The following is a 17,015-nucleotide window of genomic DNA, read 5'->3' as shown; positions in this document are numbered from 1 at the left end:
ATTCACGAGCATGCTCTAGCAATTGTTCCTCTAACTCCGGGTCGTTTGCAGCTTATAATGTCGATGTAGTTAGTTTATTTATTTTTCTCAATTTCTGTTTCTTCCGTTTTCTGTATCCTCATACTTGTTGTATTCTTTTTTAATTTTCAGCTGCTAAAAATTAGTAAATCGTAAATAAACGAGTGTATATAAGCAGTGAAATAAGAGCTGAGATGTTGTTTCATAAAAAATGAGAGAAATATATTTATTAATAAATGTTTAGTGAACTTAACAATTAACATGTTTTGATTTTACATAAATTGCTTTGTAGCTTTAAAAGTACTAATATGGAAAGGAATTATTCCTTATTCGTTGTTCAAGTCTTGGAAACTAAAAAAGTGTGTGTCATTAATGAAATCGTAATGTTGATTTTATTAATTTTAATAATGTTTTCACGTACTTATTTTCATGTTATGTTTATTATTTTCCTATCCATAATCGCATGAATTGCTCCATTATTGAGCGACCTCAAAAATTATTACAGTCAAAACCGCTAATAACAACTATGAAGAGACTATTGGATTGTGGTTGATGAAACTGATAGTCGTTGTGACCAATTATTATGTTTTATATTCTAAAATTCTCTCGATAATAAAAATTGGATATTCTAAATATCTATTCCGTTGAAATAACTTTTAATTATTCAAAAGTCTAACTAATCTTCTAAATTAAAATACATGAAAGTCTTGAAGTTAGTCTAAGGTCAAAACTCGCAAAAAACGGGCCGCGATTCATTATTGGTTAAAATTTAGGCGCGCGCGTAGGGTGCTATTCAATTTTCTAGTGGCTCTTTAATTTCAATAGCTTTTATAAACTTGATCAGGCAATAATTTTTTTCTCGAATAAAAAAAAAAAAAAATTCAATTCACTGAAGTTCCATTTTGAAATTCTTCCAAATTTATGATGTCAAACTCAGTAACAGATGTATTTAAAAAAACACCCACAAACATTCAACTGATCGTTCAACAAAAATTTTCATTTAGAGTAAATAAATGTTTCCGATACAACACTTCTATTGATAGCTTTTTTTTTTATCAATGTATCAAAGCCAAATGTATTTCGAGTAAACAATGAATGAAAGCCCTACAGTAAGCAATTCAATTGAATGAGTGAGTAAAAAAATTAACGCAACGTTAATTACGCGTAACGATAAAAAACCAATATAATTTTCGTTCACTGTCTTTTGAATACATACATTTATAAATTTGGATGTTTGATACATATTGGATACTTTTGCGATCAAAACATAAAATTGAATATCAAAATAAAAAAATATCATTGAATTTCTATCCTATTTATGGCAAGCCAAGCTTAAACAACTTATTAAAGCGAATCATTATTTGGTTTTTTTTTTTTTTTTTTCGTGTTAATTGATTTTGCGAATCAATTGATTTGAATAAACTTGCTCCATTCAACTTATTTTTTTTTTTCATTTTTAGTTTAAGTGAGTACTAAAAAATTCTAAAGATTTGAAAATTTGTTACCTGGGTGCTTAATTAAATAACTGATTTTAAGGGTGGTGATTTTTAACATTAGTCTAGTGAAGTAGCCATATAAATATTAATACATTTTTGCAAATTTGTCAAATTTTGAATTTTTGAAAATTGTTAAAAATGACGATCGAAGTTAAAGTTTTAGCTCAATTTTTTTTGTATAATACATTGTACTCATCTTAAAAGATTCTGAAATTTTTAGAGGGTGTTTTTTTTTTTTAAAATATCGATTTTTGAATTTCAAAAAAAAAAATTTTTTTCGTTTTTTGCAACTTTTAAATAAGGTAAAGTTATGCATATACTTAGTATTGTAATTTTGAGGATTAAAAATTGAATACATCACGTGTAAATATTGATTAATAAATTAATCTCAACTTTTTTTTTATTTTTCATGTGTTAAGGATAGCTTTGAGATCATGTCCAAAAAAAAAAAAAAATTTGAAATTAATTTATTATTTAATATTTCCTCGTGACGCATTCAATTTTTAATCCTCAATATTACAATACTATGTGTCTATATAACTTTACCTCATTTGAAAGTTGCAAAAAACGAAAAAAAAATTTTTTTTTGAAATTCAAAAATTGATATTTTTGAAAAAAAAAACACCCTTCTAAAAATTTCAGAATCTTTTAAGATGAGTACAATGAATTATACAAAAAAAAAATTGAGCTAAAATTTTAACTTCCATCGTCATTTTTAACGATTTTCAAAAATTCAAAATTTGACAAATTTGATATTTTTGAAAATTTTTTTCCAAATTTTTTTTTTTTTTTCAATAACCCTAAGTGTCCCCTTTTAAACAAACAAAAGGCCGTTCCTATATCTACAATAGTGTTCGAGATATTACAAAAACAAAATTGAAAAACGGAAAAAATTTCGAAATTTTGAATTTGCATATCTTTAGTAAAAAATTTTTTTATTGTTTTTTCTTTGGCAGAACTTTGTTTTATGATCAACGAAAATTTCTGACCAAAATTTGTCCAAATCGAAAGAGATCGATTCCAACTATTTGTCGATTTGACATGGAATGACCCAATTGCCAACTATTTCTTTAAATTTCGAAATTCAGTCATTTATAAATGGCTGTAACTAGTCTTTTTGTAGCGATAATCATACTTTGTCTTAGAGTTTTGTAAAGCTCAAAGACTCTACTTTAAGACTATGAAATCGTTTTTTGTAAAAAATTGCGTAAATTATGTGTAAATTCAATTTAAAACAAAAAAGAATTTGTCCCATGTTAATTAAATGGGAAACTTAAATAAAAATTGCGTCCCCTTAGAGTTGAGCTATAGGGCTCATCTTTGGTGAGGATTTATTTTATATCAAATAGAAACATTTGAGAGGGTAAGAGTTAAAAAAAAAAATTAAAAAGTTTTTTTGAAGCACCCTAACATATATATATATACATCAAAAATATATGAAAAGTTGATGTGGGTACTCAAATGGAAGGTCTTGATGAGTATAATGTCTGGGTGAATTTATATCTTTAAAAATGTCAATAGTTTACAAGATACAAGGTCATTTCTTAATTATTGATATTTTTAAAGATGCACAGTAAAAAATTTTTCGTAAAATTTAACATAAAACTTTGTGTAGATGATTTTTACACAAAATTTATGTTAATTCTACACATACTGTTTGTGTTGATGAAATCAACATAATTCTGTGTTAAAAGTAACACAAAAAATATGTTAAAACTTTCATTGGCTGATTCTCGATTTCTACACACTTAAATGTTATCGATAACACAAATAAAGTGTTGATTGTAACTTTTCTTTGTGTTACTCAGATCAGCTGTCAAATATGTGAGTTTTACTAATAATTTAAATATATATATATATATTTTGTGATTAAAAAAAATACATGATCAATTTAAGATAATAAATTAAAGGAAAAATGCACATGTAGAAAATTAAAAAAACTGCAAGTTTATTTTCTAATAATTTATTAATTTCAATTATTTATTTTTTTGTCTAATTCAAAAAAATAAATGAAAATTAAGTTAGCCGGAATATGAAAATTTTTACAATTTTTTTTAATGAAAAAATTATTACAAAAAAATTAAAAAAAAAAAATTTCACTTGTAGAAAATTTGAAGAATTATTCGTGTAATTTTTTTTAAGTATTTTTTAACTTGTAAACAGTTTGTCAAAAATCAACATGTCTGCTAGATTCATAATCATAAAATTTATAATTTTTCTTATTTTATTTATTTCCTCATAATTTAAAATTTATTCTGTCTTCTAGATTCACACTAGAAAGGACATTAACCTTGTAATGAATTTTAAGGTTACAATTCTGTTATCGGATGTTTTAATATAAATTACCCTTTATTTACTTAGTTTTTAATTGCTATACACTACAATTGTATATTTATTAGCTGCATTTAAGTATTTTACGTAATGACACAAATCAAAATCCACCAAATTAAAATGACGTTGAGGCTATCACATTTAAATGTCTATCTTGTGTGGCATACGTGACTATATATGAAGAATTCTTTAACATAAATTTTGTGTTGGTTGGCCAGTAACATTAAAAAGTGTAGTTTTACTTTGAATTAACACTTGAGTGTGTTAAAAATGGATGGATTGATCAATACAAACCGTTTGTGTAGAATTAACATAAATTTTATGTAAAAAACATCTACACAAAATTTTATGTTAAATTTTACGAAAATTTTTACTGTGTGTAAGCTCATCCTGATGTCAGACTCATCAAGAACTTTCATTTGAGTGCACACATGGATTTTTGATATATACATATATATAATATATATAAATATATGTAAAATTGATGTGGGTACTCAAGTGAAAAGTTTTGATGAGTGTAATGTCGAGGTGAGCTTATATCTTTAAAAATGTCAATAGTTGACAATATAGCAATGTCAGTTCTTAATTATTGACATTTTTTAATATATAAGCTCATCCTGATGTCACACTCACCAAGAGCTTTCATTTGAGTATCCACATGCATTTTGATATATTTTTCATATATACATATATATAATATATATAAAATATATGAAAAATTGATGTGGGTACTCAAATGAAAGGTCTCGATAAGTGTAATGTCGGGATGAGCTTATATCTTTAAAAATGTCAATAGTTAACAAGATAAAAGGTCATTTCTTAATTATATGTCTAGAAATGGAGCATTTTCGAATGCAGCCTAAATACTTATCATGATAAATTGACTATCGATGAGAATGATATGAAACCTTGAAAAGGCACAAATTCAAGTCAAGACCTTTGCAATGACACTAAATTTCACTAAAAAAAAAACGATTTTATCATATGACTATCCTGGAGACAAAATTTTTGTTATTCTCTTAATAATATAAATATACCTTTTTTAAAATCGAAAAAGTTTAGTTTTTTAAACTTCCTGTGTAGTTTTTATATGATTGCAATCATGATGATTTTAACTTTCTCCGATGGTAAAAGTTACCATCTAGATAATAAACCGTATCATCATAATTGTGGAAATTAATATATACTGATTGTACTAATTACAATCGCCCAATAGTTGCATTTATCATCTTAACTTTGCAAAAGCTAACAACCATTCTGGATAGTAGACGCTACAAAATAAGGGTGGTTACCGTCAACATAAAATTCTCTCCGTGTGATAATCGGTAGCCTGCACCGAAAAAATTGGTAGACTCTACCGAAAAAATCGGTATCTACTAGTGATTTTTTTTCGGTAGCAGCTGCTGATTTTTTTGGGAGCTTCTATTAAAAAAAATCGGTAGCCTCTACCAAAAAAAATCGGTAGCTGCTACCGATCGCCAATCGGTAGCCTCTACCGATTATTTTTTTCCGTGTACAAAGTTGAAAGTAAATAAACTAACAATAAATTTAATCTGACAAAATTTATCTCTAAATTTTTATTTAATTAATTAAAGTATTTCAATTTAAATAAAACTAACTGCAGCTATTAATCACAGCTAAATTGATATATACATTATACCATAACAAAAACGGCTTTTGTTTTTTGGTTTTAAATACTCTGAGAATATTTTTGGGAAAATAAAAAAAAAATAACTCCGTTAAAACGGCAGCTTATATTTTTAATATTAAGGGGTGTCTCATCGCGATTTTCTATTTCCCAAACAATTAACATGGGAAAATTTTTGTTCAACTTTTGGAATTTTGTAACCTTTTAACAGCTTATTAAACTAATAAAACGTCGGAGTATATTTATCTAGAGCATTAAATGTCTACAAAAATGGTTTTAAGTTAATTTTTTATACATCCATTCGTTCAAAATTTATTCGAGGTTAAAATTGAACTTTACTAAAAATTGAGAGGTTTTTTCAATTTTTTGGCAAATCGATAAAACTCATGGAAAAATTCCGCTCTAAATGATTAATTGTAGTCTTTTTGAGATTCTGAGATTTATTATTAAAATATATTAAATATTACCAGTGTAAAAGTTTTTTTAATTTCAAATGACAAAATGATATCATCCTGTAACAAACAATTTTAATAACTGATTTAATTAATTTAGTAACTAACGAATAGTAATTAAACTTTACATGATATTTACGCGATACTTTCCTAGATAAATAAGTAAGAGTAAACTCACAAAAATTATCTGTATAAGTAGATCAGTATTTACAGTATTTATGTGATCTCTACATAATCAAATCATGTTCACAATCTCATAAATCATCTTCTTGGCCTCACTAATGCTTTAGTTGGCTATAGAGCTTACAGTACTTCCAACTCCTCCTTACTTTATATCCCACACGACAAACAACTTCTATATATTATATTATATATATGTGAAGTCAACACAAGAAGTGGTTTTTGCAAGACCAAGAATATAAAGTCGGCCGACACATAGTTACGATGTTTAAATAGCAGTGAACTTTACCGCAAACAGTTGTTTCTACATGCTCTTATGAAAATTGCTGTTTTATGCTGAAAGAGAACTATATTATCAAAGGCTTCCATAGATCTTACAATATCTATCTATAAGTATGTGGAGGAGCTAAGGCTCTTGTTTACTTGTAAATCATTGGAAAAACTAGTTAATTTCGTGGGTTGGAATGTCCTACTTTCCTCCCTCGATACGTAATCTCTTATTACTATGTAGAAGGGAAAAAATACTGAACGGGAGGAGTCGTTAGAAAAGTTATGAAATCTTACAAACTTAATAAAATTATTTTTTTTTGTTCTAGTTATCAGCTAAATTTCATTCAGTCTGTTTTGAAAAAATGAGAAATCAAGAAAAAATTCAATAAGTTCGATAAATTTACGATTTATAATCTGTAAATACACTTCAATACTTGAATGCTGTTCATTGTATAATGTGCGTAAAGCAGTACACTCGCGATATTCGACCCAACTATAAGAATTACCTTTCAACATACGTGATAAACCAGCTGTTGCTTGCGAGAAAGAAATTTACAATAAAATACGTAAACAAATAGTAGAAAAATGTCTTTCTTTTTCACTACAGCACGCGCACTGATTAACGATTGGAATTTTATAAATTAAATTATGGTTTTATAAAAAAAATTAAATGTGGAGTAGAGATACTGCTTTGTGGACACTATACCGTTTGTGCTATACCGTTTTTGGACATTTGATGTTCAAATTATTGTATAAATAATTTATAAACGTAGCATCATTTTGGCATCATAAATTCTGTTTGCATAAATCTTAGCGTTAAAAAAATTCTATAAAAATATTATTTTAACATTACAATTTTCTGCACAATCATTGAATTTTAAAGTGTCCAAAACTAGCACTAAGGAGTCCAAAACCGGCGCTTCTACTTTTTATTATTACGAACTCTATTGATTTTCGTTGTCGTACTTATAGCCATTCAAAATCAAGAAATTTCCTAAGTTTTGATCACAATGCTCGTTATTGGCATGTTTCTTCTATAACTTTTTTTAACTTCCCGCTAATAAATTGAAGATTTTCAAAAATCGGGAAGTTATTGTTTTTACCCCGTTTTGCAAAAATCGTGTTTTCATCAGATCTCGACGTTTTAAGGTCACAGGAAGCTTCGCTGACTACCCCTGCGATGTTGTCACTATGTCTGTCTGTGTGTATGTGTGTGTGTGTGTGTTTTTGTAACAACTTTTAAACGGTTTTATCGATCAACTTCAAAAACTAATCAGCTCTTAACCTCAAAAAACCACGTCGATCGCCACCGGTCCGGTCAAAATCAGTTGATTCGTTCGAGAGATATCGTGAACGAAAAAAAAAAACCGAAAAAAGTGATTTTTTCGAATTGAACCGGAATTTCTGTTCTGATCGATTTAAACTTGGATTCTTAGTGAGGCTTAAAAAATTGCGTCGAATGCTGCCAACCGCGTGAAAATCGGTTCATTTCTTCAAAAGTTATTGCGGTTTAAAAATTAAAAAAATAGTGTTTTATCAAACTTCTATCCGACTTTTGAGCTCGAGGAACTCAAAAGCTTAGAAAAGCTAACTCTTTGAGCTCGGAGAGCTCGAAATAACATATAAATTCTATTTTTGAGCTCGAAGAGCTCAAAAACGTCATAAATGCAATTTTAAGCGCTTATATATGGAATTAGCGGGAAGCTGCAGGGATGGCTTCTAGGGTCAACTGTTTTCCAGATTTTTTTTTTTTGTTATTTATAACTCTATTTTTAATTTATAATTCCATTTTTCATTAATTTCATTCTTATGGCGCTCTGTATGTTTTAATCATTTCTCATCAGTTATTTTTACCGATAGAAAATTCGTAAAAATAATTATGTCAATTTTTTTGGTGTACCATCCCGAGTCGAAATTTTATTTTGCTTAAATTCTGTTTCAACATAGCTAGACTAAAGTCAGAGTGTGCTAGGTTGAAATAGAGTTTAAGATATAGCGATCTACGTTGAAATTAATTTCCGTTTCAACCTAGTAGCGCCTATTTAACTGCATTTTCAGGCGAGTTAAGGCCGAGGAAGGTTCTTAATAAAACCCTGTTTCATTCTTTTAGAGCCTAGCTGGGCTTGCGCAATATACAGAGTGTCCCAAAAGTCACGGACGCCATTGTAGCATGTGATGAAAAAAATAATTCTGAGACGAAAAGTCCTTAGCCATTTTTCAATTAACCGCATAGATAATTAATTATTAATTAAAAATAACGTCTCTTTATTTGTTAGAGAGAGAGAGCGCCAGTGTCCAGTAAAGTATGTGCCAAACAAAGACACAACTAACTGTATGACTAACTAGTTTCTATAGCTAACGTAGTCACACATATTTACTTACACATTCACAAGTGCAAGCGTCTTCGTTGGAACGCACTTGACTTGACAATAGTGCTCTCTCTCTAACGCATAAAAGGACGTTATTTTAATTAATAATTAATTATCTATGCGTCTGATTAAAAAATGGCTAAGGACTTTTGGTCTCAAAATTATTTTGTTTATCAGATGCTACAATGGCGTCCGTTACTTCTGGGACACTCTGTATAGGATTTTTGTACCTCAGACGAAAAAGTGTCAGGCATGGTTTTATTGAAATCTATTTCAACTTTATATAGCCTAAATTGGTTTATATTCATGGTAAAAAAAAAAAAAAAAAAAAAAGATCAAAGTTATTATTCAAGTTATCATTCGCTTGACGGTCAAGGTAATTATATCTATCAGTAGTGTTTATTTATAATTATACATGAATAATAATATCGAAATGGAGACAGAAGAAATAACGATGAAAACACAAATATCCGTTGAAAAAACTCAGCTTTACAGGGATTCGAAACTACACGACCTCTCGATTACGAAGCTAGACTGGATCCCCTCTGCTACTCGAAGACTTGTCATTTGGCAAGAAAATTTTTTTCTATTTAAGCTACAGCTGACAAAATTAAAATTACCTTATGTGATTAAATATTATTATTATTATTTCTTTTGTCATAGTAATTGTTTTTGTCATTATTATTATCAATTTTACAACCCTTAAGTGCTTAAAAAATTTTGTCGCGAAAATTGCCTAAATTTTTTGATTCTTGAAACTACATAAATATTCACTTTTTAGAATAAGTTGTTGTAAATACGTTCAAATATCTTTTGATCATTTTTGTGTGTTGTTTTATAAAAGCTGAAAGGGTAACTCTAAAATTGTATATCTTTTTAGTTCTGCAAAAATAAAAAGACATGTAAAGAAAATTTGTTTTTAACAATCAGCTTAAAAATATTTGCGATAAAAATTTCTATTGATAAGAAAATTATCTTAATTCAAGAAAAGAAAAAATTTAGATCACAAAAAAACTACTTTGAAGTTTACTACATTACATTAATTTTAGCAAGCGCAAATACACAATGATATATTCTAACTGTGTATTGGCGCTTGAATGCGAATAAAGACAATTGTTTTTTAAATGATATCGTTTATTAAACAATTGATTTTAACTAATTCTGATGAATCCTAGAAAAAAAATTAGATGATGAGTTAAATTATTTTTCTTTACCTTTGCGTCGTAACTTATGTTGGTATTTTTATACACTTTAGCTCATCAATTTACGAATCTAAGTTGAAAGCGTTTTTTTTTGTGTAAAGATTTTTTTTAAACCAAAAGAACATATATTAAAAACATTAATATATCATAGACTTTAGATTTTACAATTATGTTTATTTTTCAGTCAATCGAAGAAATAGAACTTAAATTGTTATCTTGGCCTTTTCCCTCTTAAACAGAACCATAAGAACTTATATAACTTTTAGCTTTTTTTAACATACGTACATGGAAAGGTGAAGTATGACGGCCCTCTTCAAGAATTTTGCCAACAAATTTTTAATTAATTTAAACTTCTTCAAGCTAAAAACAATTTCTTAGCTTAAGAATTTTTGTTCATGACTAAAGATAATTTCATTCTTATTAATTATCTTGTTGCTTTAATGCTCGCCAATCAATTTAATTTAATAGTTAATTTTATATTTTGTTGATGGCAAAAGTCTTTAATAAAAAAAAAAAAACGAATTAAATCACTGAAATAATTGAATTTTTTCAATTGTATTTGTCTTTTTGGCATTAATATTCATCAATTGATACATTTTCGAAATCATGATAATAATTTTTATTACTATTATTAACTTCGAAAAATTCATAAAGTTTGTCTCTGTTTCACCCTAGAAAGCCTACGCGATAAAATTCTTATTAAACCCCAGCTCATTCTTCTACAACCTGATTTTAGACGTATAAGGTTTAAACAGAATCTTAAAATTTAAACTAAACCCCAACTCAATCCTCCTCACCCTGACATAAGACGAGTTAGGTTGAAAAAGATTCTTAAATCAGAGCGACATATGTCTACATCAAAGGAATCAGGCTCTACTAGGTTGAACTAGAGTTTTAAAATTTCGACTCGGGATACAATTCATCAGTAAATACTTTTTTCTTGCCAGATTTAATTCATTTTACTTGATTACTCTACCTCTTATTAATTAATTGATGTACACTGTAAAAAACTTCGGTGTAAAATTGGACCCAGAGACTTTTACACCGCCGTGTAAGTGTAAAATGTCAGTGTAAAATTTCATCCGTGTAAAATTTCCACTCGTGTAAATTTAACACGATGTAATTTACTGTTTTATACTATTCCGTGTTACTATTTATAACTTTGAAAATTTAATAACTATTACTAGAGCAAGATCACGTCAACTGGACCCCCTATTTTCCACTTGATCATGAAAATTAAATTCATGTATCTTTTTTATAAGTACATACCAAGATAAAATGATCCCCGAAACGATTTTTAAAAATTTCGATTTTAACAATAATTTTTTTTGCAATGAAAATTTAGGTATAAAAGCCCCAAATATCAGTGATCATGTATTTGTATATCTATATTCACAAATATAGGTATACAAATACATGGAGTGATCATATACTGGTACATGATCATATATTGGGGCTTTTACCTTACTTTTGATTAAAAAATGGATTGTAAATCAAACGTTAAAGTTAAATTAATGGGACTTGAAGGATTTGTTTTTAAAATGTTTATATTTTAATAAAATATTAATAACTAAAAATTATTTGTTTATTATCATATTGTTAATTAACTTTTAAGTTAACAAATGAAAATTTCACTAACTTCTCGGTGAAAAAATGAAGTATTTTTTTATCGGTTACATGCGTTATTTATTAAAGTTTAAGATTTCAGAAAAAAATTTCACTGCTCACGATTTGTTTAAACAATATAAATTAATTTATCACAGCGCGCCGAGCGCCAGGCGCTGTCAGAATACCGCGCCGTCGAACGTCAGACTATGTTACAGCTTCGATTAATTATAATTAAAAATAACAATTAAAAATTTAATCATCAAACAAATTTTATTATTACTATGATCAATATTATGACTAATAAAATAAGTAAATTCTCTATTATTAAAGAAAAATAGAAAAAACGAACTAGTAATAAATATTAAATTTTGTAGACATTTGTTAACTTTATTTTATTTTTTTTTTTAAACTTGGTTAATAAAAACTTTTTTATCTTCCGACACATTATTATATTATTAATCTTTATATATATTTATATATATATTTTCTCTGTGCGTGTGTTTGTCACTGAACTTTTTCTAAACGGCTGGACCAATTTTAATGAAACTTTTTGTGTGTCTTTAGGTGGATTCGAAAATGGTTTAGATTCACAATTCAGTCCACGGAAAAATGTTTATTTAATTAAATTTTTATTTATGAATTGTTCTTGATCTTGGAATGTTTTACATTGGATCTGACATGCAGTATCGAATATTCATTTGAGAAAAAAAATTATTATCGAAATTCAAAAAAATTTTGTGTAATTGTGTTAAAATCAATCAGGTGCTAATTGAAATATTTTATTATAATAACGTTTTAATAATAATTTTCATCAAAACGGTCCAAACTGTAACAGCTCATTCAAATAAGCTTGAAATTTTTAAATTTAAGACGTGTGTACAGGAAAACGTCTGTCTGGTCTGCTAGTAATAATATTGTAATATATTATTATATTATTAATAATAATATAATAATGTGTCGGAAGATAAAAAAGTTTTTATTAACCAAGTTTAAAAAAAAATAAATAAAATAAAGTTAACAAATGTCTACAAAATTGAATATTTATTACTATAGTTCATTTTTTCTATTTTTCTTTAATAATGGAGAATTTACTAATTTTTTTTTTTTTTTTTTGATTTGTCTTAAAGTCGCATAAACTACTAAGGTCATGAGCGACTACGGTAGGAAGTAAACTTTTGAGATTGGAACTCGTTTTATTTTTTGGGCTGAGCAGAATAATACACTTAAATATTGAAAATATTCATTGGTGTACGCCGGATTCGAACCCGGTCCAATGCTTTGGTAAGCAAGGGCCGGATCCGATAGGGCTACTGCGCGCCTCTTTTACTAATTTTATTAGTCATAATATTGATCATAATAATAATAAAATTTGTTTGATAATTATATTTTTAATTATAATTAATCGAAGCTGTAACATAGTCTGACGTTCGACGGTACGGTATTCTGACAGCACCTGGCGCTCGGTGCGCTGTGATAAATAAATTTATATTGTTTAAACAAATCGCGAGCAGTGAAATTTTTTTCTGAAATCTTAAACTTTAATAAATAACGCATGTAACCGATAAAAAAAAACTTCATTTTTTCACCGAGAAGTCAGTGAAATTTTCATTTGTTAACTTAAAAGTTAATTAACAATATGATAATAAACAAATAATTTTTAGTTATTAATATTTTATTAAAATACAAACATTTTAAAAACAAATCCTTGAAGTCCCATTAATTTAACTTTAACGGTTGATTTACAATCCATTTTTTAATTAAAAGTACCTAAAATTTTCATTGTAAAAAAAATTATTGTTAAAATCGAAATTTTTAAAAATCGTTTCGGGGATCATTTTATCTTGGTATATACTTATAAAAAAAATACATGAACTTAATTTTCATAATCAAGTGGAAAATAGGGGGTCCAGTTGACGTGATCTTGCTCACTAGCAACCTTGCAGTCTGTATGTGATTGCCGTGACTTGTAAACTATAAATAAATAAAATTTTGCTCTCTCGAATAATGACTTTCATAAAATTACATTGTACTTTTTTAACTATTGACGTTTTTAAAGATATAATCTCATCTCGACGTTACACTCATCAAGACCTATAATTTGAGTACCCACATCAATTTTTCATATATTTATATATATTGTATATATGTATATATGAAAAATATATCAAAATGCATGTAGGTATTCAAATGAACGGTCTTGACGAGTGTAACATCGGGATGAGCTTATACACGGAAAAAAAAATTTCGTTCTAGTAACCTAACTGTAGAGTTACCACAACTATACACAGTTTACTGTTCGTTGTAGAGTTACAGTAACAAAATGTTATTTAGTTCTGATAACTTAATGTTGTTGAGCTCTGAGATCTCTACGGGATTGTTCTCAGAGCCAAACGGTATAGTTGGGAGCGCTCTACGTTGCGCAGTAGTGGAGTGCGCTGACATATTTCATAACCTAAAATGACAAACAGAATTATTTTGTTACTCATCCATATTATTAAAAATATATGAGGACAATTAAGTTTCCAGTTTATTTATTTAAGGAAATAGGTTTTTTTTTTTTTTTGTCAAATTGAATTTCGTTAGAACAGTTTTGTATTTATGGTTTTTCAAGGTTCATTTACAGTGACTGTTAATTTAATTTATTAGTTGAATATATTGTGATAAGTAATAAGTTATCGGAATACATTAAAAAGACCCCATTTAACAAAAAATAAAATTTGTTTTCGCTTACTTATCTTTTCTTGTGCATATGCGGTAGTGATTTTATGTCCAATATTTATTGATATAATTAAGAAAATAAGATAATTTTGTGACGACCGTATTTTTATTTTACAAATAATTTTTATTTGTAATATAAGTTCTATTATTATTTTATTTCTATTATAATACTATTCTTATTTGTCATATACAATTATTGTTGGTAATATAAATTCATTCTGGCGCATTTATTTATTAAATTATCAATGCTAAATCGTAAAAAAAATTATCAAACAGACTGCCAAAAATTTGCCAAAAAATAGTCTCAGAACGATCCTGTAGAGTTGTGAGAGGTAAATAACGTTTAGCTCTCAGAGCTCAACGATGTAGAGTTGCAGGAGCCAAACGGTATTGTTACCATAAGAATACGTTAACATACTGGAACTTTTTACAACTAACTAACTACTGTAGAGTTCCTATAGCAAAATTTTTTACCCGTGTATCTTTAAAAATGTCAATAGTTCACAAGATACAAGGTCATTTCATAATTATTGATATTTTTAAAGATATAAGCTCATCCCGATGTTACACTTATCAAGACCTATAATTTGAGTACCCACATCAATTTTTCATATATTTATATTTATTATATATATGTATATATGAAAAATATATCAAAATGCATGTGGGTACTCAAATGAACGGTCTTGACGAGTGTAACATCGGGATGAGCTTATATCTTTAAAAATGTCAATAGTTCACAAGATACAAGGTCATTTCTTAATTATTGATATTTTTAAAAATATAATCTCATCCCGATGTCATACTCATCAAGACTTTTCATTTGAGTACTCACATGCATTTTGATATATTTTTCATATATACATATATGTAATATATATATATATATATATATATGCTATATATATATATATATATATATATATATATATATATATATGAAAAAATTATGTGGGTACTTAAATGAAGATTTTTGATGAGTGTAACATCGGGATGAGCTTATATTTTTAAAAATATATTTAACACTATAAACATTCGATTTTTATCAATTGACTCTTACATAGGATCCACCGTATAGTTAGATAAATTTTTAACAACTTGAATATTAACATTCTTGTTGCAGACTTTCCAATGATATTAAGATTTACGTTGGAATGACTTTACTCCGTGAAATGGCATAATATAAAAAAAACATACTTTTAAATATTCATTTCTATACATGTTTATATTTATAATCTAATATCGTACAAGTTTGAAACTAAACAATCAAATTAATTAATGAGAAATTTTTAGGAAATACATTTACACGCTTGATGGTGTAAAATTTAGGATTCACACCGTTCAAATTTAATACTACACTTAGTGCGATTTTCACACCGTTTGTGTTGAAAATTTTTACACCGAATCATTTACACCACACCGAGTCCAAAAAATTTTTTACAGTGTATATGGTAGAATTCATACGATTTTTTAGTACCGATAATTTTTTTTCTTATTGAGCCTGTCATTCTAAATAAATGACCAGAGTCTCGATAAGATTTTTATTGTTAGAGTTCTACATTGTTTCTAAATATGAAAGTTTATCGGAGTATTATTAACAACATTTGTTAAACATTTTTACTTTTGTTGTTTCAACTCCTACATTTTTTTGATTTTCTGAATTTTATTGTCAGATAAGTTTTAAAAATAAACTCCGAAATCATAACCTTTAAATTCTAATTAATAACATTCAGCTTTTTCTTTACTGGGGAAAGTTGTATGAAAAATAATTTATAGCAACTGAAATATTTAAAATAATTCGACAGTATTCTGTTTCGATTAAATAAATTTTTTTATAAAACTTTCGGCAGTAAGCTCAGTCAGTTCACAACGTTGATAATGTACTAAAGAAAAAAACAAAATAAATAAAATACCATTATAAATATCATCAAGGTTTACCTGACCAGTTTTATTAAAATAACATTACCAACAGTAATTACTTTTTCGCTAAAAAGCGAAAGAATTAAATATGAAATTATAAACAATACATTTGACAAATAATATGCAAAAATGAATGAAGTAACTTAAAATATTTGTATTAAAAAATAAACTTTTACTTTATCTACCTAGAAGCTTGCAATACAATGAATGAATATTGAAAAGACACATTTTATTAAAATAAATATACATTATTGAAATTTATATAAACCAGCGAATTTGAAATTTGTACTACAGTAAGCCACGGTAACTAAAACTTTAATATTTAAAAATATTATGTCCTCCATTTAATAAAAACATTAATTTTGTTTAGATAATCATTTATTACTGTTATGTCCTGAACTATAAATTCAACCTTCGTCATAAATTATCACAAGATAAATTCTTCTATTCTAGATGCGTTGAGTTTAAGGCATAAATCATAGTCAGTTAAAGGTGCGAGTAAATATGCTGAAATAATGATAAAAATAGATTAATTCGAATCTCTGATTCATTCGTATAGTTGCCTGTGATCATCATCTCAAAAAAATGTATTTCAAGAATGACATCATTTCGTATAAGTAATTAAAAACCAAATAATTACGGTACAAATACTTGAGTTGAAGTTTTTTAACTTTTTGCTGAGAAAGGTGAAAATTTGAACATATTGGAAAGTTATTGATGTGGGTTTAAATTTTGATAATTGAGTTTTCATCAAATTTCCACGTTTTGAGGGCCTGAACCGCTATTCTGATTACTTTCTATGA

The 17,015-nt window shown here is 27.2% G+C and overlaps 1 protein-coding gene across 2 annotated transcripts in view; it reads left to right on the top strand.

The window, feature by feature from the left end:
* The window catches only part of LOC123258558 (furin-like protease 2), a 344,896-nt gene that overhangs the window by 60,718 nt on the left and 267,163 nt on the right, over positions 1-17,015 (top strand). The window lies entirely within an intron of this gene.

This window comes from Cotesia glomerata, linkage group LG2, assembly GCF_020080835.1.
Source record: "Cotesia glomerata isolate CgM1 linkage group LG2, MPM_Cglom_v2.3, whole genome shotgun sequence".
Taxonomy (NCBI): Eukaryota; Metazoa; Arthropoda; class Insecta; order Hymenoptera; family Braconidae; genus Cotesia; species Cotesia glomerata.
Note: the sequence above shows the minus strand (reverse complement) of the source record. Positions and strands in the feature narration are given on the sequence as shown.